General features: G+C 39.2%; 1 protein-coding gene across 5 annotated transcripts in view; it reads left to right on the forward strand.

The window, feature by feature from the left end:
- The first annotated feature begins 4578 nt into the window (after window positions 1-4578).
- The window catches only part of MOBP (myelin associated oligodendrocyte basic protein), a 58816-nt gene continuing 35716 nt past the window's right edge, over window positions 4579-27678 (forward strand). For all 5 annotated transcript variants that reach the window (XR_004437249.1, XR_004437248.1, XR_004437251.1 and 2 more), the window contains exons 1-2: window positions 4579-4714; window positions 15557-15638. The gene's annotated coding sequence lies outside the window, so the exon portion shown is untranslated. The remainder of the gene's footprint in view (window positions 4715-15556; window positions 15639-27678) is intronic.

Genomic DNA, 27678 nt, shown 5'->3' on the forward strand with positions numbered 1-27678 from the left:
AAACCGATTCAATGCAAGGAGCAAAACTAACAAAGACACAAAGAAAACCACAACCAAGCAACATCCCCCAGTGTGGTAGTTACTGTTTTCCTAGTTTCCTAGTTTACAGAAAATGCTATGTGCTTTGGAAAAAGAAAAGTCAGCAAATAAGAATGAAGTCTTTAAATTTAAAAATATAATTGTCAAAATGAAGTATCAAATTCAAAAAGATGATTATAATAAATAAAATAAGAAAACTTCATGAAAGATAAAACAAGAAGTCTAAAAATTGGAAACTAGGGAAGAGAAGAATAAGTAACAATTTAGAAGATCAATTTAGATAGCTCAAAAGCCAAATAACAGAAATTCAAGAAACAAGAAAGAGAATGGAGAAAAATAAATTAACAAAACAACAACAAAAAGGAAGAATATTTAGAGTGGAATTTTATGAATTTCCAGATGAAAATGCTCCACCAAGTGGGGATGAAAAAACATTCACATTGAATGATGAAATTTCAGGACAACTGGGGTCAAAATGAGATCTTGAACATTTCCAGAGGCTTAAAAAAAATCACAGAAAAAGCAACGGGCATCTGAAAGGTCTAGAACTTCTCAAAAACAACACTGGAGGGGAAGATACAGGAAAACAATGTATCATCCACATCATTTTTCTAAGGGAAAATACTTTTCAACTTAGAATTCTATACATAAACAGGCAATCAAGTATGAGGGCAGAGTAAAGGAGTTTTCAGGGACACAAACACTTGAAAAAATTCACTTACTATATACTCTTTCTAGGAAAGGTATTGTAAGGCATGCTTCGGAAAGATGAGGATGGCATGGGATCCTGGACAAGGTGATCTCTTTCCAGCAAAGCAATGAAGGGAAGACCCAGGCCTGCGTTGGGTCTGGAGAGCAACCAGCCTGAAATCTGAACGACATGACAGAGGATTACAGAAGACAATAGATGTGAAAGATCATTCAGTATATTGGAATGCTTAGAAATTATTAGCAGATAGTTGACAGATCTGTTGGAATATTTGGAAAAAATGATGAGGTGTAAAATTTAAAACTAAGCAGATTAAAATAAATGAATAAAATTAAAAATGGGGCGATTATTAACTCCAGGAACAAAAACTTTGTACAAAGAAAAGAAACAATTGTAGTTAATCACAAGGTTCTGTAGGAGAGCATATTTACATATTTATAATAATATAAATATTAACTAACTACATTCAGTAGGTAAGGGAAGAGGGAGAGGAAAAAGTAGAATGTAAGAAAACTACACCCTTAAAAGGAAGCCAATAACCTACCATAAATAGGTATATAAATGGCTATTTGTGTGAATTACTTAGTATATGGAAATAAATAGAGAAAAGATAGCTAAAAAAAAGTTTAAAATGGTTGCCTCTGGTGGCTGGGATTTTGAGTGGGGTGAGGCAGCACAAGGGGCTATTGTTTTCCAACATAAGCCTTTTAATATTACTACAACTTTGCACAAGTGCTATTTTGATAAGTGTAGAAACCAATTAAAATAGTACTTATTGTCACTGTGGCGTATTAGTTTGCTAGGGCTGCTGAAATAAAGTACCACCAACTGGGTGACATACACAACAGAAATGAATTGTCTCACAGTTCTCAAAACTTGAAGTTTGAGGTCAAGGTATGGGCAGCGCTGGTTTCTTCCGAGGACTGTGAATGAAGGATCTGTTCCAGGCCCCCCTCCTTGGCTTGTAGATGACCATCTTCTCCCCATGACTTCACACTGTCCTCCCTCCAAATGTGTCTTTCTGTTCAAATTTCTTCGTGTAAGGACACTAGTCATGTTGCATCAGAGCCCACCCTAACGACTTCATAACTTGATCACCTCTGTAGTCTGTCTTCAAATCCTTATTTGAATCCAAATTCTTTTTTTTTTTTTTGGAGACAGAGTTTTGCTCTGTCACCCAGGCTGGAGTGGAGTGGTGCAATTTTGTCTCACGGCAACCTCTGCCTCCCAGGTTCAAGTGATTCTCAATTCTCAGCCTCCTGAGTAGCTGGGAATTAAAATCCTCTGTAATGTTAGGCACATGACACCACACCTGGCTAATTTCTTTGTATTTTTAGTAGAGAAAGAGTTTTGCCCTGTTGGCCGGGCTGGTCTCAAATTCCTGGCCAAAGTGTTGGGCTTACAGGCGTAAGCCACTGCACCTGGCCTCATTCCAAATCCTAAGATACTAGGGGTTAGGACTTCAACAAAGGAATTTGAGAGATGGGGGATGGGACACATTTAAATTCATAACATGTGGGGATTGTCAACTGTAGCCAAAGTTTCTGTGGGAAAATCCTCTGCAGTGTTAGCAAGTTTCTTAATTGTGACTGTGAGTCCTGGAAGGTCTTGCTGTATGTGGAACACAGGCTGCCATTCAAGAAGAGTGACACTGACTCAGACATGGCCTCCCCAGTGGTTCTGGGAGTGAGAGTGCCACCGCACTAAGGGCAAGCACTAACATTTAAGTAGAAATAGAAAGAGATGGCATTACGAGCATTTTGTGGAATCTCCATACTTGGGTTGCATAAATTATATATCACCCTATATATGGTAGGGTAGAAGATCAAAGATGGTACTTCCCCAAAATGTGTCATTAAGAACTTTTGTTGGAAAGATTTGAGAAGCCGAGGGTCTTTAATAAAGATAGAGTTTTGTAATATATCTACTGGATCTTGTATTTTTTAAGTAGCCTGAATTAGTCTTGTTATTTTGTGAATAGAAAACAAATCCTTACAACTGCCACCCACCTCTGTTGGTAACCTTCTTTAGGGCCAGGGCCGTTAAGAGTTGCATTGGTGCAGGACTCTGTGTGCCAGGCATTCTTTCCACCAGTGCAAACATATCAACTGATTTAGTCCTCACTCAAATCCTGAGGTGGGTCCTGAGATGATCCCAGTGTCAGGGCCTTCGGATTTCAAACTCTAAATCATCCTACCCTACTCCCCAGCCCTCAGTCACAGTCAGTACAACACAAGCAAAATACTGGCATCACAGTGGGAGTGAATCAACCAGCATACGTCTGTAACTCATTTACTCAGAGAAAGAATGTTTAACTAACTATAAAGTCAGTGTATGAAGAGGCCGAGCGTGGTGCCTCAAGCCTGTAATCCCAACACTTTGGGAGGCTAAGGCAGGCTGATCACCTGAGGTCAGGAGTTTGAGACCAGCCTGGGCAACATGGCAAAACCCTGTCTCTACTAAAAAATACAAAAATTAGTCAGGCATGGTTGTGGGCATCTGTAGTCCCAGCTGCTCAGGAGGCTGAGGCAGGAGAATAGCTTGAACCCGGGAGGTGGAGGTTGCAGTGAGCTGAGATAGTGCCACTGCACTCCAGCCTGGAGGACAGAACCAGATTCCATCTCAAAACAAAAACAAAAACAAAAATGTTAGTGTACAGAAAGATTTATAGTCAATGTTTGTAGTCTCACTGGATTACCTCTTCAAGGTTCCCTGGCTGATTCTTTACTGAGATAGGAGCCTAAAGAGAAACTTGGTGGTAATGTTGACATTTATATTACACTGTCATGCAGGGGGCTCTGGGAATTCAAAAGGCAAGGCTGCTGTTGGATTGGTTTCAGAAGTAAGCTTTTATCTTTCAAATTATTAGTGGGTAGTTCTACATATATAAAATAAATAGCAGAAGCAGAGTTACAGGATCCCTGGCATTTAACAGAGCACAGAAAGGTGTGGCTCCACATTTTAGGAATATTATAAGGAAATGCCAATGTCTAAGACTGAAGCCAATAAAATGTTAATTTAATGAGATTCATCATTTGCAGAAACTATTCAACATAAGAGATGATTTATACATGTTTTTATAAATGTGAATGCATAGGGTAATTGTCATGGAAACTTCCAAATTCAATGTCAGTTGTAACTGGGCTGGATTAGACTCTTGCTAAATCAAGTGTATAAGGGCATGCGTGTGTGAATGTTAGTTTTGGGGTGTATCTATGGGTATACATGAGTGTTTTAGGGAAGGAAGTGGGGATGGGTATTTAATGTACATGGAGTATAAAAACTCCTGGAATTTGTCAATGTGATTGCAACATGTTCATGGCTTATGGGTATGGCTTGTTATGTGGGAGTGAGGTATATGGGGTGCTGGGTGGGATGGCACTGTGGTGGTGTAGCATGTTGGTGGAAGGATGTGTGGTTTGGTGAGGTGAGCTGGTGTGTGGTGTGGTTGGACCTGGCATGGACCTTAACTAGAGCTTGTGTGGAATGAACCTTGAGGGGTGAGTTTTCACATGGGATGTTGATTATGTGGGATGTGGGAGGTGGGAGGCTGGAATACGTGAATGCTGGGGGGCTGTAGAGTGAATGTGGGGTGGGTGTGTGTGTGTGTGTGATATGGTTGTAGTTTAGCTTAGCTTTTGTTTAGATTTTCTTTTGCTCTTTGTTTTTATCTTTGTTTGGCCTTTGTTTTGTCTTTGTTTCACTCTTTGTTCAAACTTTCTTTGGCTTTTGTTTGCTCTTTCTTTAGCCTTTTGTTTAAACTTTGTGTGGCCTTTTTGTAGTCTTTGTGTAGCTTTTGTTTTTAAGTGGATCTTCACTGAGGACTCATCAAAAACACCTTGTGTAATGAAAAACCCAGATCTATAACCTCTCCCTATATATTCTGCATGCATTGAGGTAGGCTCAAACCCTTAGGGACCTGGTATAGACGCGGAATCTGTTTCACACAACAACTGCTATTTGAAGGTAAGAGGATTCCATTGGTTTTTATTTTACTTCATTTTATACTTTCATCTTTAAGTGACAAGTGTACATTTTTGTATAGGCCATTTAATTATATCCCAGGGAAAACTTTCTGTAAGAATAGTCAAGATTGGGAGGACATATAAGGATGGAGAAAACAAGAACAGAGGATACCACGTTTATTCTGATGTGGGCAGGGGACCACCTGGAATGTTCCTGCTAATGTTTGGAAATTGTATGAGCCCAAGGAGAGGCTCTGAGCCCTCATTGAGATTTCCTCAGATTCAAAGTCCTGTGTTCCTGGAGCCAGATGGATAGTAGTACAGGCTTCTTCTTTTCTTTTCTTTCTATTTCTTCTTTTATTATTTGTCATGATTTAAAAATGAGTTTTTCTTCTTATCTAGGAACAAATTTTTTCCTCATACAGTTGGATTTATGTGTGGGGGATGTTAGTGGAACAACAAAGCCCAAATCTTTTTGGAATTCTGCCCCCTGTAGACCAACAACCTTAAACGGTTGATACAGAATATCTTCGAAACAACAGGGAGTTTTCAGTTCTATGGATGACAGAGAAAGGAAAAAATATTATGTGTCAGGGAGGCCAGGAATAAACTTGGCCTACAGTACTAGCAGGAAAACGGGGAAAGGACTTTTCAATGCTTTGTGAATAAATCAGGGAGGCAGAGAGCAGGCTGCTGCCAGGTGTGCAGATATGCTGTTTTGTGACTATTTAGAACAGCAGGAGTTGGTGAGTGAGCTTCAAAAATTGTTTCAGATTTTCAGAAAACTTGCAAACAATACAAAAAATTTCAGGTGCACCCAAATTACCCAGATATTCCTGTTTTACCATATTTCCTTTATCATTTTCTTTCTCTCTCTCTATCCATATATATGTGTATGTATATATAAATATATGTGTGTATGTATACATATATATACACACATATATTATATATAATTTTAATTAAAATTTATTTTAATTAGAATTAATTAAAATTTATTTTAATTAGAATTAATTAAAATTTATTTTAATTAGAATTAATTAAAATTAGAAAATTAATATTGAGAAAATACTATTTTTAAGTCTAGAGATATCTAGATTTCATCAATTGTCCAAGGAGTCAATTAAGAACCATGCATGACATTTTGTTGTCCTGTCCCCTTAGCCTCCTTTAATTTGGAACCATACCTGAGGCAGCTTTGACCTAGACAGTTTTAGAGAGTATAAGCCAGTTATTTTGCTAAATGTCCCTCAGTATGGGTTTGGTCTGCAGTTTTCTCACAATTATGCAGTTTTCAAAGGAATATACTTGCATTTTAGATCATACAAATCCAAATTCATACTTGAAGCTGAGTATACAATTTTAAAATTCAAGGTCTTATTTACCTAATAGCTACTAGGATTTTAAATTAGTACCTAAAATCTTTGTACACCAAATTGCCAAAAATTAAAAATCTAGAGCTTTTACAGATAATTCCTGAGGAATCACCAAAAGTGTATAAGTATTGCCCTTGGATTATAAATGGCAATTATACTGACCTGTACATGAACTTATAAGCTTAAAGTGAGGTATTCAATTTAGATTATTTGTGTGTGTTGGATTCATGTCTACTGCTCTCTGAGTATTAGTTTCATAAATGTAATAATTCCTTTCTAAGTGCAACCATCTGCTGAAAGCAGGTACGGCTCAATAGAGTTTCCCTGGGTAGACACTCCAGGCTGGCTGGCATCCTCTTTGCTAATTTAACAAAAAGATCTTCCTAGTAGTAGGGGCGGAGTTAGCTCTGCCTATTAAAAAATTAATTTGGGCTTATATTACTACTAGTATGATCATTGAGGTTCAGAAAGATGAGGTAGTGAATAATAATATAATAATTAGAACCTCAGTGAAACAGTCTCTATGAACCCCAAGTCTGGAACATCACCATTCCAAGTTCTTTTCCAGCTCCTCCTCTGGCATGAGGCATGAGTCCTTTCCCAGCTCCTCCTCTGGCATGCTGGCATGCCCCTCTTGCACTTGTTTTCATTCAGTTCTGCATTACCTGCTACAATGGCGCAGTGGCAACTCCCAGAGAGCTAGTAATTACACATAGAAGGAATCTAACATGTACTGAGATATAGACACCACAGCGCTCCCAAGAAGCAACAGGTGTGTAGAGGCATTGACTCAGTTACCAGATCCACCATCTCTGCAAGTGCAGAGCAGAGCTCATTTCTCCACACAATATGTTTGCACTCATGTGGATGAGGGCTTCTAGTGTCTTCAAGTCCAGTGGGTTTTCTATAACTACTATAGAGAACCTTGTGGTGGTTTCCTCAGAATCACCAAGGTTAACTTCAAGTCCCTACCCCTGACAGGGGTTCCTGGTAGAGACAGAACTCTCATTTCCTTTGTAAGTAGGAGAACTTCTGTCTGGAAGTGGCTGGCAGTTTTATCATTCTGGAGATAGAGGCTTTGACTTCCCAGCAGACTTACTTTACTTTGAGAAAATTACTGACATGAATTCCTTAGATTAACAATTATAAAATATCCTTCTTCTTCTTTTTTTTTTTTTTTTTTGCAGTGAAAACACCGAAGTCATACAAAATATAAATGCAGGGCAGTTGGTTAACCTATTGTATGATCTTTGTAGTACTGTGAACATATTGTGGCTTTAATAGGACTGTTCCCTGGATGACATAGATTAACTTTTTTCTCCTAAATATCGAATTAGGTTAAAATTTTGGAGTTCTGTACATAGTGCTATTTAATATTGAGGAACTCAACTACTGGGAAAATGTAGCATTAGCTATTATGACTGTTTCATCTGGGCCATGAAAGTCACTCTGTAGTTTGATAAAGTGTTTTCTACTTAAAAGACTACTCAAAGATATTTCCAAGATGGACCATCCTGGAGTAAAAAATGAGGGCCCCCTTCTCTCACTCAGCCAAAAGAATTGGGAACCACTGGCCAGGCGTGGTAGCTCATGCCTATAATCCCAGCACTTTGGGAGGCTGAGCCAGGCAGATCACTTGAACTCAGGAGTTTAAGAACAACCTAGGCAACATGGGGAGACCCCATCTCCACAAAAAATACAAAAATTAACCAAGTGTGGTGGTGCGTGCCTATAGTCCCATCTACTTTGGAGGCTGAGGCTTGAGGATCACTTGACCCTGGGAGGTAAAGGCTGTATTAAGACACGTTCATGCCACTACACTCCAGCCTGGGTGACTGTCTCAAAAAGAAAACTGGGACTCTGTCTCAAAAAGGAAAAAAAAAAAATAATTGGGGGCCAGGACGTGGAAGGGTTGGGAGGCCAGAGAGTTGTGGATAGGGGTTAAGCTGCCTCCCAAAACGTGGAATTTTGTGGGGCTGTACTTGGCCCCTAGGATTAGATCCCATCATGTGTGCTGCAAGAGTGACTTCTTATAATAGCTGTGCAGGCCACTCTGGCTTCTGTTGCTTCTGTCACCCTTAAAACATTAGCTAAATACCTGGTGTCAGCTGTGCTCTGGCTGGTTAAGGAGTCTTCCTGTTTTAAAATGTATTTCTGATTTTGTTTTTGTTCAGGTATGGTGAGGCCAACCAGATCAGGAGATGGTTGCCATTGAAAAGACAGTGTTTTACTCATCACTCCCAGGAGGAGGGGGAACGTGGGGAAGGGCCACCTGGCCACATGGGGAAGCACCAAGGTCTTAGGTCAGGAGTCAGAAGGAGTGAGGGTGAAAAAGCATGGGTGAGAGCCTTTATTATGGTTTTTGTTGGGAGAAATGGTCTAGGCAGAGTAAGCAGGAGAGGCATGCTTAAGATTGGCTAGTTTGAATAATTTCATGGGGCTCTGAGGTGTAGGAGCTGTCTGGTATCTGGTCCTGGAGTGATAAGGGCAGAAGAATATTAGTTCAACTTGTAAGAGTTCAATAAAGGAGGTAGTTGGTGAATTTGGGTTCTGGACTGGTTGATTTGCATATAAATGGCAGCTCACAGGGGAGGCAATTGCTATCTCTAGGAATCAGCTAGCCCTGGGAGGGGCAGCGTCTCCAGGGTCAGCAATGCCCCAGATGCCAGAGCATCAAGAAAGAATACAGAAAATAAGATCATTTCCCACAGAATATATGTATCAAAACATCACACACTGTACACCATAAAAACAAAGGAGAAGCAGCACAGGAAGCTATAAGGTTGTGTAATAAGGGTGCTTGAGAGTTCATCTAGACTAAGTGGCTAAGAAGGTTTTCCCTGAGGGAGGCATCTTTGACTTGAAATCTTGTATTCTTGGGCAGCTGTTACACAAGTAAAGTGAGCTGGGGAGGGTATTTCTGGAAATACCAGTCCAAGGTAGAAGGAACCATAATGCATTGAGACAATTTGAATATGGTTGAAATACAGAGAGACAGTAGCTAAACATGTTTTTTAGCTCTATTTTTAGCTCTATTTTTCTTCACTTGGCTGGTTTTCTGAATGCTCTAAACAAGGGATTTGAGAGTTCCTACTCCAATCACTGACACTTGATGGTTTATGTAAGTTATTGTCATAAAAACATATAAATGGCATTAACTTAAATGAAACACAGACTCAAATTACTCAAATTCCAATCACTGGCACTTGATGGTTTAAGTAAGTTATTTAATAAAAACACATGTATGGCATTAACTTAAATGAAACACAGATTCAAATTACAGTGATGTGTTGGTTAACAACGAGGATACGTTCTGAGAAATGAGACATTGGACGATTTAGTCATTGTGTGAACATTATAGAGTGTACTTACACAAACCTAGATGGTACAGGCTACTTAACACAGTGGTAAATATTTGTATGTCTAAACATAGAAAAGATACAATAAAAATATAATATTATGATCTCATGGGGCTGCCATTGTTTAAATAATCCCTGATTGACTGAAATGTTGTTATATGGCAGATGACTATACATGGAACACCTGAATGATACACATCATCCCCTAAAAAGCCATTTTTCCCTAACTGCTTCTCCCCTTCCATTACATTTTAATACTACGGATGTACAGTATATTTGTTTATGTATTGTACATATTTGCGCTTTGCACATAAAAAGAGTAAGAACATGTCTGTTTGTGTATTGTACATATTTGTGCTTTGCACATAAAAAGAGTGAGAATTCTCACATAGGTCTGAGATTGAAAAAAAATTAAATAAAACACGTAAGGTTTCTTTGCCCCCCTCAAGATCCAGTTTTCATCTCTTGGGGGGATATTACCCATGTTGTGAATATGCACTATGCCCTTTACATTGCTTTCTTTAATGTTAACATCTTATGTAACTGTAGCACAACTAATAAAACTAATAAATTAACATTGATACATTATTAATTAACTATAGAGTCTAATAATATTTCACAAGTTTTCCCACTAATGTTCTTTTTCTGTCAGGCACTAATGCAGGATACTGCATTGCATTTAGTTATTGGGTCTCTTTAATTTTCTCTAACCTGTGACAATTCCTCAGTTTTTCCTTGTCTTTCATGACCTTGAGACTTTTAAAAAACATTGATAAGTTATGTATAGTGTCCTTCAATTTGAATTTTTCTGATGTCTTTTCATGATTAGGTTGAAGTTATATATTATTGAAAAGAATTACACAGAGATGATATGTACTTCTCACATCAGAGAATAAATGAGGATGATCTGTCTTATTACTGGTGATGTTAACCTTGATCATTTGGCTGAGATGATACTTCCCAGATTTATCCACTTTAAAGTGATTGTTCTTTTCTTTTCAATTAGTTAATATTTCTTGGGGGGATATTTGGAGATGATACAAATATTGTGTTTCTCCTTACACTTTCACCTACTAATTTTAGCATCCATTAGTCAATGATGCTTGCAGAAATTATTATTGTGGTATTCTAATAGTGATTTTCTATTTCCCTCATTGCTTCTACATTTATTAATTGGAATGATTCTTTAAGGAAGATTACCTCTTCCACTCCATTTATTTATTTATTCAGTTATTTATTTATATCAGTATAGGCCCAACAATATTTATTTTATTCCTTGGTTTATAATCCAATACTATTCTTATTTAACTTCTTGCTCAAATAACTTTGGTAGGAGCTCTTTTAGGTTAGCTCCTGTGCCTTTTTCACATGTTGCCAACCTCTCTGAGCATTTTCTGACATCACAATTTGTTCCAGGATAAACTTGTATTTTCTCTCAGTCTCAAATCAATCACCTCTTCAATAAGCCATGGTTCCTTTTATTGGACACTTTACCAGTCTAGCCTAGTACACTGATGGTAGTTAAAAAACAAAATTTGGGTATTACTTGTTGTATCAGTTCATTCTTGCATTGCTATAAAGAAATATCTGACACTGTGTAATTTATATAAAAAAAGAAGCTTAGCTGGCTCATGGTTCTGCAGGCTGTACAGGAAGCATAGCAGCTTCTGTTTCTGGGGAGGCCTCAGGAAGCTTCCAATCATCACAGAAGGCAAAGGGGAAGTGAGACATCTCAGATGGTGAGGGCAGGAGAGAGAGAGAGAGAGGGAGGAGGTACTGCACACTTTTAAGCAACCAGACATCATCAGAACTCACTATCGTGAGGACAGTACCAAGGGGGACGCTGTTAAACCACTCATGAGAAACCATGATTCAATCGCCTCCCACCAGGGTCCACCTCCAAGTCGGGGGATTGCATTTTAACATGAGATTTGGTGGGGATACAGAGCCAAACCATATCTGGTGTATTCCTTGCTATTGGGATGTTACTTCTTCTAAAGCTTCTCAGCAGACAGAGCTAGGAAATCTGTGTGTGTATACTAACTTACATAGGCACACATCTATATTTATTTCTGTATTTCTGACTCCAATCTAGCAGCACAAGTTTCATTCTAGCCTTCTTCCTTTCCTTTTTTGTAACTTCATTCTTTGGATAGTAAGAAACTGGATTCTCATTATCTATAATGCATTTATTTGCTTAATTCTACTATTGTAGGATTATCTAAACTATTTTTCAAAGTTACTTCAGCCATATCCCTTTTTTCCCCCTTCCCTTCAGTGTAGTTATGTGATTCATTTCATTTGATTTATTTATTGTAGTCAGTTTCATTAGTCACAGCCTGCATTCCATCTTGGATTCCTTCTGCTTCCCCACATTGTGATTGATTTATTTTGTTTGGTTTTTTAAAAAAAATCCTTATTTTTTATGGAAAAGCCTCATTTTGTCATACATTATGTTTATCTTTTCTCTACTTTCTTTAACATATCAATAATGATAATCTCTGGGTCTGCTTCCATTGACCGTTAAAAAAAAATTTGGTATCCTTTTCCTGTTTCTTTAAATGTCTGGTAATTCTTATTGTATGCGGGACATTGTGGATAATAGATTGTAGAGGTTCTTGATTATGTTAAATTACCAGAGAGCCATTCTGATCCTGTCAAGTCTTGGTTTTAGGCCTTGCTAGGTCAGACCTAGTTTATTTTTGCATTTACTTCTTTTTTTTTTTTTTTTCTGAGAGAGAGTCTCGCTCTGTCACCCAGGCTGGAGTGCAGTGGTGCGATCTCGGCTCACTGCAAGCTCCGCCTCCCGGGTTTACGCCATTCTCCTGCCTCAGCCTCCCGAGTAGCTGGGACTACAGGCGCCCACCACCTCGCCCAGCTGGTTTTTTGTATTTTTTAGTAGAGACAGGGTTTCACCGTGTTAGCCAGGATGGGCTCGATCTCCTGACCTCGTGATCCACCCGTCTCACCCTCCCAAAGTGCTGGGATTACAGGCTTGAGCCACCACGCCCGGCCTTTTTGCATTTACTTCTATGAGTTGTCCCTATTCTAGGGTGAGAGCTTTCTGGGGTCTCAAAAGATTGGGATGTTCACCAAGGTCTCACAATGTCTCCTCATTAATATGTGAATTCAGGTATTTCTGCTTGGTTATCAGCCTCTTAGCAAGAATTTTTAAAGGGCTTCCCACAGTTTCACCCTGCTATTGTGCAACTTTGGATTTGGCCAAGGATCTGAGAGAAATTATATACAGTCATGCTCTGCATAAAGTGTTTTGGTCAATGACGGTGGTGGTCCCACAAGATTATAATAGAGCTGAAAAATTCGTATCATCTAGTGATGCCATGGCTGTCATAACATCATAACACATTACTCATCTGTTTGTGGTAATGCTGGTGTAAACAAATCTACTGTGCTGCCAATTGTATAAAAGTATAGGATATACAATTATGTACAGTACATAATACTTGGTAATGATGATAAATGACTATGCTACTTGTTTATGTATTTATTATAATATACTTTTTATTGTTATTTTAGAGTGTGCTCCTTCTACTTGTATTAAAAAAAGGTAGCTGTGAAACAGCCTCAGGCAGGTTCTTCAGGAGGTGTTCCAGAAGAAGACATTGTTGTCATAGGAGATGACAGCTCCATGTGTGTTATTGTCCCTGAAGAACTTCCAGTGGGATGTCAGGTGGAGGTAGAAGACAGTGATATTGACAGTCTTGACCCTGTGTAGGCCTAGGCTAATGTGTGTGTTTGCAGGTTAGTTTTTAAGAAAGAAGTTTAAAAAGTAAAAAATAAATTAAAATTTTTAAAAATGGAAAAAAGCTTATAGAATAAGAATATAAAGAGAAAATAATTTTCTTTAGCTACATGATAGCTACATGATGCGTTTTAAGCCAAGTGTTATTACAAAAGAGTCAAAAAGTTAAGAAAATTCAAGTTTATAAAGTAAAAAGTTACAGTAAGCTAACATTTATTTTTGAAGAAGAAAAAATTAAAAAATAATTCTAGTGTAGCCTAAGTGTATAGCATTTATAAAGTCTATAGTGTATACTGTAATGTTCTAGGCCTTCACGTTTACTCACCACTCATTTACTGAGTCAACCAGAGCAACTTCTGGGCTTGCAAGCTCCATTCATGGTAAGTGCCCTATATAGCTGTACCATTTTAAATCTCTTATACTGCATTTTACTGTACATTTTCTATTTTAGATATGTTTCAATATGCAAATCATTAAATTACTGTTGCATTACAGTTGCCTACAGCATTCAGTACAGTTACATGCTGTACAGGTTTGTAGCCTGGGAGCAATAGGCTATACCATATAGTCTAGGTGTGTAGCGGGCTAAACCATCTATGATGTTTGTGCAATGACAAAATTGCCTAATGATTCAGTTCTCAGGATTTATCCCTGTTATTAAGCAACACACGACTGGATATTTTCCCAGTGGTTCCCTATTGTCTATTATTCTCCCCTCCACCCTTCCAGATTCCCGTGGCCTTAGCACCCCCTAACTCCTACCCCTGGTTCTTCTCATCTCTCCTTGGAATGTTTTTTCCTGTACAGCAGATTGAAAAATATCTTCACAGAAAAAACTGGGATGAATGTGGAGTTTTGCTTCCTTTCTCTCAGGGATCATAGCCCTGCAATGATTGCCATCCAGTGCCTGAGAATAATTCTTCTGTGTATTTTTTTCAGCTTTATTGTTTCAGCAGGAGTTTAAATTCCATACTTGCTACTATATCACAACTGATCATTTTTCTTTTTCTCCTTTCTTTCTTTCTTTCTTTCTTTCTTTCTTTCTTTCTTTCTTTCACAACCGATCATTTTTCTTTTTCTCCTCTTTCTTTCTTTCCTTCTTTCTTTCTTTCTTTCTTTCTTCTTTCTTTCTTTCTTTCTTTCTTTCTTCTTTTTTTTTGAGATGGAGTCTTGCTATTCACCCAGGCTAAAGTGCAGTGGTGTAATCTCGGCTCACTGCAACCTCTGCCTCCTGGGTTCAAGCGATTCTCCTGCCTCAGCCTCCCAATAGCTGGGATTACAGGCACCTGCCACTGCGCCTGACTAATTTTTGTATTTTTAGTAGAGACGGGGTTTCACCATCTTGGCCAACTGCTCTCGAACTCCCGACCTCGTGATCCACCTGCCTCGGCCTCCCAAAGTGCTGGGATTACAGGTGTGAGCCACCGTGCACGGCCCTGATCATTCTTCTAAATAAGAAGCTTGTAGACTCATAGGATTTCAATTATTCTGTCAAGCAGAGGGGAGAAAAGAAACGTGCTAGTGATCCTTATCTGATTTCACTTGAAACTCTTACAAAGATTTCTATAGTTCATTACACAAAGTTTTCAATTACATCCTTATTACTAGAATAAAAATGATCAACTAAGAGAACCAATCAGAATTACAGGGTTCTTTTGGAGGCTATTTTTGTGTCTAGAATCTTTACAATCTTATAAGACCTTCTTTTTTTCCCCCAAATAGCCCTTCCAAGATCTGATATATATTAATAAGGAATGGGACCAAGGGTTATGAATAGTCATGTAAACTTCCATATTTCATAGGAAAACAATGTTAATATCCTCTGGAAGTTCTCAATTTAATGCTTTATCAAACTGGATTTTTTCCTGTAATTTACAGCACGAAGAACACATCTCTTCTTTGAGAGCCGTAGAAAAGGAGGAGGATATTCCTTAAGCTCATTTCTTGGGATGATTTATTTGATTGTGAAGATTTGTGTTTTTAGACCCAGACTCTGGAATTTCATTTATCAAGTTTATAAGCAAAAATTAGGCTTGTAAAGCTCAAATTTACTAGGAGAAATGAAAAAAGAACTACAGATTTTCTATATAATGACAGTGAATTAACTGGACATATAGCATTTTTTTTCTGTATAATGTTAAGGTGGTTATTAAAAGTTTACATGTGATTTTGTGACTATGTCTTTCCTCTATCCCTCAGCTGTCAGATGGCATGTAGATCAAACGTCATAATCCTCCCTAGGATTGTGAGAGTGAAGCTCCATGTATAACACACTTGAATTAACTGCAACCTGAGTAACCAAAACACTGTATTAACCAGAGCATATTCTACTGCTTCACTTTTAGGAGAAAAAAAAAGAAGCAAATGATACCAAGACAAGCTCATAACAGAGATCCAATCAGCAGATGTGTACGGATGAAAATACAGGTACAAATGAATTGCTTACAGCCTTTTGGATCTGCATCTAAATTTTTGTGTAATGATGACTAGTATTCAGAATGTCACAGTAGAATGCAGAATCAGCAAAAGAATAAGCAATCAAATTTTCAGTAAGAGTTAAACACTTCTTTAGTATGTCCAGGTGGCTCACCCTATTCTAGGTCTGGGAGCAGAAATATATAAAAAAAAATGTATCTACCCCAGAGGGTCTATGACCCAAGCCACCGTGTGTCTGTACTTGACAAACCCACATATCATGCACAGTGGAACAGCCATTCTCTGATAAACAGACTTCCTCCCTTTATATTCCCAAACTCTCTGCAGGAGAGCCCTTCCATCTGTTTGTTAACTGAATCTAGCCTGTTCTCTGAGAACAAGGCTTTATGTGTTAGCCTTTCAAATGGCGGCCACTTTACACTCCAGGTAGCTCCAGGTTTGAGAGTGGGGTCAGTGTCCTCCCTATTGCCACTTTTAGGCTACCATGCCTTCACCCTCTAGTTAAATCTCTGCATTTTGAAGCTTGTGCTGCATTCCTGCCAGACTTCACTGGGCCTCCAAGTCGCACCTCCTCCTTTGCTGATGGTTTTTCACTGGGCTGCCCACTCCCTCTCCACTTAGGTGACTTTACTATTTACTTGAATGAACTATTCACCACTCCAGTGAATTATCCACTCTGCTCATCCATCTATTGTCATTGTGTGACCATTGTCAATACCTGAAACTACTCTATCAACCAAACAGTGCAGACATCTAGCATCTCATTCACCATCTTCCTTTCTTTTCATTTGTTATACATATCCCATTACAAGTCTTCTTTCACTAGGTGCTTCTAGTTGACTTGCCCTTTCAACTCCCATTCATTTACCTATCCATTCATCTATCACCTTTTTCTACTTTCTATTTTCTTCACATTACTGATAGATTCTAAGATCCATTACTTCAATTCTTCTCTTGCAAATTGTCAGGCGAATTCCACCCGGGATGAACCTATCCACCTCCTCTGTGTCTATACCCAGGGTGCTAAGAAAAACTGAAGAATAACAGAGTGAAGCAGATTTCTTTTTCTGCAAATTAATGGTCAGTGACCTCAACTAGACTTTCAAAACTGGCCGGTCTAATTTCTACAAAATCTCTCTTAAACCCATTCTATTCCTCTCAAGCCTCCAACTCTCTTTCTCTCAGCATTTTTCCATTTCACTGGAAAAATGGAAACTATTAGATGGAGACTTCATACGGTCAAAAGTCTTCTCTCTTCTAACAAAGGCCAGTGATTTTGCATGTGGTCTGCACTCTAGCTTCTCAGATTTTTCTCAAGAATATTAATAATTTCCTTTCTTTCTGATATTATTTCTATTTCTTCCTCTCTACATCCCATTAGCACTTATGCATGCTCCAATTTATCTCATTACTACAAGCAACTCAACAAACCAGCCAAACATCTCCCTCTGCCCCCACAAAGGACCCTTTGCAAACCACATGCTTCTCTGGCTACTGCCAGTCTCTCCCACTGTTCTCAAATTTCTGGGCTGGGTTGCCCATAGTTTCTCTTTCTATCTTTAGTCACTATTCCCTCCGTAAACCCTCAAATTCAACTTCTGTTTCAACAACTCCATGGAATTAACTCTTGCTAAAGTCACCAATTATTTTCATACTACTTAATCAAATGTACTCTTGTAGTCCTCATATCATGCCACCTTTCAGAATCATTCTACAAAGTTGACCATTCCTTCTATTGAAATACTTTTTCCCTTTGATTCCCATGATGTCACATGCTCCTAGTTTCTCTTCTACCTCTCTCATTCAGCCACCAAGGCAATCCCATCCACTCTCATGGCTTCAATTGCTACCTATACTCCAACAACTTTCAAATTCTATCTCTAGCCAACTTCTCCTCTGAACTATTCACATGACATCTTCATCTAGAAGCCTTCAAACACCTCTACTTGAATGCATTAAAAGTGAACTCATGCTTCTGTTTTTTCCCCAAACCTTCTTTTTCTCCATTAGATACTTCCAACACCTATCTAATTGCTCAAACAACATACCTTGGATATAGCCTTGACTCCTTCTTATTACCACTTCTTATGTGCAACGAATTACCAAGTCTTGTTAATTCTACTCTTGGAATATTTTGTCACCACCATCATTAGTCACATGGCCTCCTGGAATGGGCTTTGCCCACAAAAACTATTTTCCTCAAAGCTATGGAAGTGAGCTTACAAAAATGCACCTCTGATTATGACATATTTCTACTTTAATATCCTTCAGTATATTAAGGATTTCCCTCCCTTCTAGTATTTTTTGACCTACAACGCATGTCAGTTCACAACTCAGCCTCTGATTTCCTCTCCAGCCCATCCTGCTCCACTCTCCTTCTTACATACATTGTTGTTATAGCCACACTGGTCTTGTTCTAAGTCCTCAAATGTACCTCCTCAACCCCAACTCAGAGCCTTCTGTCCCAAACACTCTAGGCTTGCTCCTCCCTCTGCTGCAATAACATTGACTCACTCTTCAGCTCCTACCCTCCAAGAAGCCTTCCCTGACCTCTTATCCTAGTTAAGATCCTCATCTATATAGACTCATTGCCAACTGTACTTTTCCTTCAAGGCACTAGTCACAAATCTAATTAAACAACTATTTCTGAAGATGGTACTTGTTTAACGTGTGTCCTCCTTGCTAGAATGTGCACTCCTGAGGTCAGGGTCTTTGTTCATTGTCATATTGTCAGGGGGTAACTTTATGTTTGGCTTATCATATGTGCTCAGTGACTGCTTTTTTGAATGAATGAATAATTTTAATATAACATGGTAAGTATAAAGATGGAGGCATAGAGATTGCAAAATGGAACAGAGATAAGTGGCATTTCATTCAGCCAAGGAAGTCTACCAGTGTAATTGCTATTGCGTGACTCAGATGATGGTCTTGAACACAAAATTTGGGAATAGGGTGGTCAGCAACCAGTGCTTATTTCAGCTTGTGTCTCCGCTCGGCCTCTTCTTTGTCTCTCAAAGAATGGAACCCCTGGAAAACCCAAGGCAGCTTAGTAGCTATCACCATTCACTAGTTGTAGGCAGAGCAATAATTTAACCCATCAGATAATCTGAGTTCTCTTCTTAAGTCCCCTGCTATGACCACAGATCACTTAGGTTTTTCTATAAAGCAACACAATTTGGGAGATTGGTTGTCTTCCCCATCATTCAGGAAAGAATTATAAGAGGATTTGTTTTACCTACATATGTATACATTCAAAATCCCATCATTTTCATAGGAGAAACAAACCATCCTTATTTCCTTATTTCTTACAACACAAACTCTGGATTAAGAAAGGCAAATAATTGTAAAACCTAGTACACTTTGAAATTAGGATGCTTTCTATGGAGAGACAGTTTTATGCCAAAACCTTACTTTTTAAACTACCCTTGCTGGGAACCTGACAAAAGCAGCCCGAGTCCTACATAACATCCCAGGGGACAGAAGCATCTGGGGATTTTTAAGACATTTTCAATCCAATCAGTTTCAACGTTCATTCATTGAGTAGATGGTGAAACAGAACGCTGAGGATTCAGACAGAAACTCTGTCCTCAAAGAGCTCACGCTGAGATCACAGACATATAGCCACATTATTATAACATAATCCACAAATAGAAGTATGTACAAGTTATAAAGATAGCCCAGAGAGGGACAGATCTTTTTGGGGGATCAAATCCTGATGAGGTAAGACCTCAGCTGGGTTGTTAAGGATGAATAGGTATTTATCACACAAACATGATGGGGAAAAGGCATTCCAGGGAAAGGTCCATCTTCTGATCACAGGATAATGCTTCTGGCCTGTACCAGCAAGAAATGGTGTGGGAGGTGAAGGACAGAGACCAAGCCATGAGGGGTCTATGTGCCATATTAATTGAGAAACAAGGGCTTGGTTCTGTAACTGAGGGGACCTTTAAAGTTTTTGAGTAGGGACAGATATAATCAATTTCACATCATCTCTGTAGCAACGTGGTGGATAGATAAGGGAAAAGTGAGTCTAGAGTCAGGGCTGGCCAGCAAATAAACAGAGAGACCAGCTGGGCCCGGCTGTCCCCTCAGCCTGTGGAATATTCATCCACATACAATTTCAGGCTAAATTTGAGTGTTCATAAGCTAAAACCATGTATTGTATAATTTTAGATACAAGAAACTGAAGAGTATCATGTTATTTACATAACATTCAGAAAACTACTGCACTTCTTGAATGTTTATCTGGCCCCACTATAATAAGTGAAGGTTTTACTCCTGAAATGTTGCTAAATAAATTATCTGTGTGCTAAAGATAACAACCTTAGGTCACACCCTTTCCTTTCCCTTAGAATAGCTGGAAGCAGGTAGAGTTTGTTCATCAGAAGGGACTTTTGCACAACTTTATGAGATAGTTGCAGGTGGGCAGTGTGGTTCTTGGACCACATTAGTTGGTCCTTGTTGCCTAAAACAAAGCAAAACAATGAGGGCACTTAACGTGGCTTTGTTTTGTGTCCCCACATGGGCCTTCAAAATAATTAGGACTCTTTTATGTTTTCATTTTTTCATAGTCTTAGCAGGTCCCCACATCAGTATTAGATTTTGACATCTTGCTGCTTTCTGTGGAAAAGCACCCAGATTCCAAATAAATATGTGTATGAAATTTTCCATTACCGGGCACTAGTTTGTCACCAACAATCTACTGTTCAACATTTATTGTACTAATTTGTAAACATAATCGTTGTCATGGAGACAAATGGATAAACAAGGACAGACAGATAATGACATCTTTAGAGACAGCATGTAGTAGTTATAGCTAAACTTTGGGTCCTACAGTTTTGTGTTTTTGCTGCTGTGGACTGACGAACACAGAAGCCATTGTTTTTTACTGTGTGAATCTACACTCAGAGAAAAAGGGTCAGCCTCTGGTCTGAGAGGATTAGCAAGGTTTTAGAAACTACTAAAGGTCTCTAAGGGTGAATGTGGAATGAAATTACTCTTCAGGAAACATGGATAATTTTTGTCACAGCTAAGGAGTTGGGGCTGAGCAGTTTTTGGAAGGCTGTGAAAGTTTTTGAAAGGCATATGTGAAAACCTGGACCAGGAGTGGAATCTTTGGACCCCCAGTTGTTATTCCAAAATAGCCCTTGTAGAAGCACCCGTGTGCACTCCTCACTTGCAGGAAGTCATGGGTTCTTTCTGACAGCCCGGGGCTCACTGGCCTGTGGGCGTTCCTCTCACCAAGTGCGAGTCCAGTCAGTGGTGGTTGAATGGACCCGCCTCCCTCACCAGTGCCTCTGATTGGCTGCTTCCCCCACCCCCTACCTGACGTCATTTCCCCTGTTTTTGAGGACCAATCAGGATGGACACAAACGATGCTTCCTTACTGTCCTTTGCCTTTCTCTGAGTACTACATAGTTAAGAATATTTGTACTATGATTGCTAGCTACAAAAGATACCTCATTTTCTATTATTTCTCAATTTGTCTACTTTAAAAAAAAAATTTACAGTTTGTTTTTAATGTAAACATCCTGGTTACTAAAACTTTATACGTTTATATGTTGGAATATTTTCTTCTATACCAGCACTGGTCTTTTAATTTGTAACCTCAAGTTATATAAAATAATCCTTTTAGTCTATAAAATAGACTTTATGATTTGCTTTCCTCCTGTTCACGTTTGCTGTGTTAGAAGGAGCATAGTGTCAGGGTTAGGCATACATTCTAGTTTACCTTGGTTGGGGTCCTGGGACTCCATTTACTAGCTCTGTGATCTTGGTCGAGTTATCTGACTTCTCTGAATCTCTCATTTGCAAAACGGGGCTATTATGAGGTTATGAGGATGAAATAAGTTAAATACATAAAGCCCTTGAACAGTGCCTGGTTTGTATCTCATTCCACGTGTTTGCTATTATAATTTTTTTTCCAGGGTATTTGCTCTAATTTCTTCTTGTCTTTTTTTAGGGTAGTCCGTCCATTTCCTGACTCTATTAAATAAAATAAAATAAAAATACTCCCTCTGTTGTGATACATGCTACTATACATATGTGTAGTGTATGTGTAGTGTTCAGTATAAAAGTACATACTATACTTCCAGCCACTTCCTCTGAAGGGGCTCTTCCCCAACTGTGTGTGCGGGTTCCTGTTTGTCTACAAGTCTCTTCACTTGATGTCAGGCTATTTAACTTTTACCCATCTGATTCTTGTAGAATGGTATCAATTGTTATAATCTGTGTCTTTTTGATAATTGATGAGTTTGAATGTATTTTTATATGCTTATGGGTCATCCGTGACTTCCTCCTGTGTAAATTGCCTTTTCATATGATTTGCCCAATTTTCTTTTAGGTTGCTTTTTCTTGATGATTTGTAGGAGTTCTTTAAATATTCTGGGTAGGAATTATTTGTATATTATATGTGTTGCATTCTCCCAGTGTTCCTTAACTTTTGACTATATTTATTGTGTCTTTTGATGTACAGTAGCTTTTATTTGTTTTTTAACTTCTGTTTTTAGAGACAGGGTCTGGCTTTGCTGCCCAGGCTACAGTGCCGTGGTGTGATCATAGCTCACTGCAACCGCCATCTCCCAGGCTCAAGAGATCCTTTCACCTCAGCCTTCTGAGTAGCTGGGACTACAGGCATGTGATATCATGCCAAGCTAATTAAAAAAAAAAAAGTAGGGATAGTCTTGCTATGTTGCCCAGGCTGGTCTCAAACTCCAGCCTGGCCTCAAATGATTCTGCCTCAGCCTCCCAAAATACTGGGATTACAAGCATGAGCTACCATGCCCAGCCAGTAGTTTTTAATTTTGATGTAATCACTTCTCCTTGCAAGTTAATTTTACCAACATTATTTGTTGAAGAATCCATCTGCCCTCTACCAATTTATAATAATATTCCTATCATATATTAAGTTCTCTTGTTAATATGGATATGTTTCTGAGTTCTATTTTTGAATAGAACTGTTCCACTTATCTATTTCTGGGCAATGGCACACTGTTTTAATTACTATTGCTTAGTAATGTGTTTGGATATCTGGTATGAAAAGTCCTGTCATTCTTATCAGAATTTTCTATTTTTTTTTTTTTTTTGAGACAGAGTCTTGCTCTGTCACCCAGGCTGGAGTGCATTGGTGTGATCTCTGCTCACTGCAAGCCTGGCCTCCCAGATTCATGCCATTCTCCTGCCTCAGCCTCCCGAGTAGCTGGGACTACAGGTGCCTGCCACCACATCCTGCTAATTTTTTGTATTTTTAGTAGAGACAGGGTTTCACCGTGTTAGCCAGGATGGTCTCGATCTCCTGACCTCATGATCTGCCTGCCTTAGCCTCCCAAAGTACTGGGATTACAGGCGTGAGCCACTGCGCCTGGCCCCAGAATTTTCTTAGTCCTTTGTCCTTTGCCCTTGCATCAAATCAGATCATCACATACCACAAAAGACCTTTGGTGATTGTAGTAAGAAATGCATGAAGTTATGAACTCACTTTGGAAATGTTTACATCTTTTTTGTTTGTTTGTTTTTTGTTTTTTTTTTTTTGAGACGGAGTCTCGCTCTGTCGCCCAGGCTGGAGTACAGTGGCCGGATCTCAGCTCACTGCAACCTCTGACTCCTGAGTTCAAGCGATTGTCCTGCCTCAGCCTCCCGAGTAGCTGGGACTACAGGCGCCCGCCACCTCGCCCGGCTAGTTTTTTGTATTTTTTAGTAGAGATGGGGTTTCACCGTGTTAGCCAGGATGGTCTCGATCTCCTGACCTCGTGATCCGCCCGTCTCAGCCTCCCAAAGTGCTGGGATTACAGGCTTGAGCCACCGTGCCCGGTCAAAATTAGCACCAAGAATTGCTCTCCAGGGTACTGATATATCTCACCTATTCAAGGCAGGATCTGGGTGTATGGTTCCCTCCCTGGCTCCTGTCCTGGCCCCTGGTGAGAGTGCTACCTCTGAAGGTGACTGAGGATAACAGAGGGAGCTGTAAGTTCCTTCGAGCTGACTACCACATTGACGGTTAACTGACTTCAGCTGGGATGGCTGGCCACTCTGAGTTTCTGCCATATAATTAATGACCTAGCTTCCTGCTGCTTTCAGTTGATATTATAGAAGCATTTTCTTTTGTCAATACAACCTCTTCATAAGCACCTTTAAAAATGGATGTCTAATATTCAGTTGGTCTTCAAATGACTACAAAATATTTCTGTAATTAGCTAATTATAAGAATATTAATAATTAAATAACAATCAAATCCTTACTGCTTACATTGTATTTGCATACTTTGCAAACGTACAAGATCTCCCCACTCATCTTCTCTTCTTTAATAAGCTAGGCTGACTTTAGGAAAGATAAAGAATAGTGAATGCTTCACTTTTTCTGTTTTGGTAATTTTGTTACCACTCCTGTTTCTGGGGAATACGCAGAAATAAAGTTTGGGATTTTCCTACTATCCTCCCCCTGTCCTCATCAGTTAGAAAATTCCACTTACAATTTTTCGTGCATATTATTATTCTTACTGAAAATATATTTTATTTTGTTTCTCTTCACAGAATGAAAGGTTAAAAGATTTTGTTGCTCTCAAGGGCATTGATATTCAAAGAGTAAATATCAAATTGTGAAATGGAGGCAAGGTTTAACAAAAACTCATTAAAGATTGATAAATATTTTAAGACTCAAAGTTAATTCTTCATGCTTTGAAAAAATTCAGTATTTTAAATGTTAGACACTTCATCTTGTTCTTAAAACCAGTTATGAAAATTGTAATTCCCAGTTACTTCCATCTCTTCTTTACAATTTTTTCATTTTTTTTTAAGACAGAGTCTCACTCTGTCACCCAGTCTGGAGTGCAGTGGCGTGATCTTGGCTCACTGCAACCTTCACCTTCTAGGGTCAAGCGATTCTCATGCCTCGACCTCCCAAGTAAGCTGGGATTACAGGCATGCACCACCATGTTTGGCTAATTTTTGTACTTTTAGTAAATATGGGGTTTCACCACATTGGCCAGGCTGTTCTTGAACACCTGACCTCAGGTAATCTGCCCGCCTCAGCCTTCCAAAATGCTGGGATTACAGGTGTGAGCCACTGTGCCTGGCCTCTTCCTTACAGTTTTTTCTAATCATTTGAAGGCACATGAGGTGATGGTGTGGGTTTTGAGAAATTACAGCCATGTACTGGAAGGAATTGAGAAAAAGGAAAAGGAAGGCTTAGGAAGAACATGACCTTATTTGCTCAAGTCTTTTCTACTTTGTGAATTTATGGGGGGAATTCTTTGTCCTGTGGAGCACACTCTTAGGTCACTGAAGGGAACACTTTTCCATTCTGTTCCTTAAAGTGGGAACAAAGAAAGAGGCTTGGGATAGGTAATTTATTATGACTATCCTCACCCTTTCTCTAGTGTTAGATATATCGCAGTGATATCATCCTCTGGACTGTGAGTGACAAATTGATGATGTCACTGAGGTCCCATCTCCCCTGTGTGAACAGAGTGGTACGGATTATAATAGACAATTAATCTCACTGGTCAATCATAAGTTGTGCTTATCTTATTTACTTATCTTCTCTGGGACTCAGTTTCTTCATCTGTAAAATAAGGATAAATGTAATCTATCTCGTAGGATTATTACCAGGGTTACATTGATGATAAATGTCATGAGCTTGGAAGAGTGCCTGATTCACAGTGAGCTCTCCATCAGTAGTACTATTATTAGCTATTATTTACAACTTATGCTTCTCAGTGGGTATGATTTAGGAAATAGCAAAATAATACATTTTTGGTTTTTGTAATCGTTGCTTTCAAATTGTCTGGCAGCTCACATACCAAGAATCATACCAGACAACTCAGACCACTGAGTTTCCTCGATGGTGTAAAATGCATGTCCTTTCTGCAAAGAAAGCTGAGCCTCAGGTTTGGTGCCTGGAGGTGAAAAGAGAGTAGGCTAGATGTTGAGTCTTTGCCAGGGAGAAGGAGAAAGCAGAAAGAAGAGTTTTTCTAGCCCACAGAAGAGTGGGAAAGGAGAGAGAAAGCAAGCGAGAGAGAGAAAACTAAGGAGGCAGACGTTTGTTTTCTTTTTTTTAGTTGAAACCTCAAAACCACGGTGGGGGATGTGGTATGGTGTGGTAGAATCATCCAGATATGTTTAAATTTGTTTTGTGTGTGTATGAGGGGCAGTGACACACTGCAACAGGAATAGTGTAGTGGGGGCACTGCAAGCCTCTAGAAAAGGCTGCCCTCAGCCTCATCCAGCGTTGACTGTGAGTGACGGCACAGCTTTTGTTGGCAGGCTGTCTAAGCCAGTGACTCAGAATAACTCTCTTGGTTCCCCACTCATAATGTATGGGGACCAAACGTTTCCTAGAATAGATGTGAAGGAGCTGAGAGGACAGCTGGACCAGAATAGGAGGCTACTGACTCAGGAGCCTGATGACCAGTGTCTTTGGTTGGGTCAAGTGGTCAGTATGCAATGTGTGTCATTCATGCTGAAAGGTGGGTGAGACCAGATGAGGCACCCCATGGCAAGGCCCAGCAGAGGACACCACCCAGACCAGTCACCCCTTCCCTCATTGCCATGAAGATACTCAGCTTTCTCATACTCTTATCTACCTTGAAAAGGAAGAGAGGGAGGTGAGAAATAGTCATGTTAGGGAACAGAACTCTGACTACAAGGTAGGAAGGGATGGTTTCAGCTAGAAGTGACCAAGGCACTATAAACTTATTTTTGGTTGCTCTCTCCCTTCCACTTTCTTTCTCAGCCAACATTCATCATGGGTTGGGCTTGTAATATCACATCAATTCCACAATTACAGATAAATAAAAAAAAAAGTTGTGCTTTTTTTTGTAAAATCAATCTCGATTTGAATAAATTTGAAATTTCTTGCTTTCTTTATTAACCTGAAATTTCTTTCTTAAGTATACATTAAACATCCCATTCCTTAATTCATATAGTAGATCTGGAGACTGATCATTATTTTCCTTTGGAGGCTTTGATATCTGAAGCCAGTGTGTTATTCTCGCATAGGGTTCAGGTCCTGGGTGCATAGTCGAGGTCAAAGCTTGTCTCCTGTTCTTCCCATGTTGAGTTTTTTATGTCTCCTGTTCTTCCCATGTTGAGTTCTTTATACCAAGAGAAGAACAGACTGTTGCTCATGGTTGTGAGGGAGCTTAGTGAAATAATTGAAGACTATTCTGCTTTCGAAATATTGATCTGCATCTACCCTTCATTCTGCAAACTCTGTACCCATTTACATGTCTGACTTCCTGTGATGCCATGCAGATATGAAGGGGTATGTGGGCTGCAGCATGTCAACTTACCACTTGCATTTTCTTTCCTTTCCAGAGGACTTCCCAGAACTAAGGGTCACCTGCGGCTTTCATGACATGATTATGCCACATCCCAATTGCTTTTTTCAGAAAAGATGATAAAAAGAAAGCAGGAAGGATGGGAAGAAGGGCAAAAAATCCACTTTATACTCACGGTTTTAATTTCTTCCTGCAGCCTTTTTAGGGAATGGTAAAGCTGTGTTTATAGATACTATGACACTGGTGGTTACATAGAGCTTAATGCCACCATTAGGATTTGTAATGAAATGTGCATGTAATGATTAAAGTTAGCTAATTAATTTGCATGAATTAGAAAAAGATATAGTGTGTTCACAAAATCTTTCTTTTTCTCATAAAGAGCCCAGTTTTAGAACTTTCAAGGTTAGTTAGAAAGGTCCCTTCCTCTGTTGAACAGACATTTTTGCCTGAACCAGAGCAGAGTCCCCAGTGGAACACGGGACTGCTAGAGAGCATCTGGGGACAGGAAATAAGTGGCTAAGGGCTCTGCAGCTGTTGTGAAAGACACCCTTTGTTCATTCTCTCATTTTTAATCAAACATCTTCTGAATCAGGCATTGAACAGGATTAAGGACAAAAAATTTAAGGAGACAGTGAAACAGTAAAGGTAGCACTAGAGTTTCTAGAGGCTTTCCTAGAATTATTCACAGAACACAAAGGAAGGAGGTATGATCATTACTCTTTGGGGGAAGGGACAGATCTGGAAAGGCTCTCAGGG

The sequence above is a fragment of the Trachypithecus francoisi genome, unplaced genomic scaffold (assembly GCF_009764315.1).
Source record: "Trachypithecus francoisi isolate TF-2019V2 unplaced genomic scaffold, Tfra_2.0 Lachesis_group0, whole genome shotgun sequence".
Taxonomy (NCBI): Eukaryota; Metazoa; Chordata; class Mammalia; order Primates; family Cercopithecidae; genus Trachypithecus; species Trachypithecus francoisi.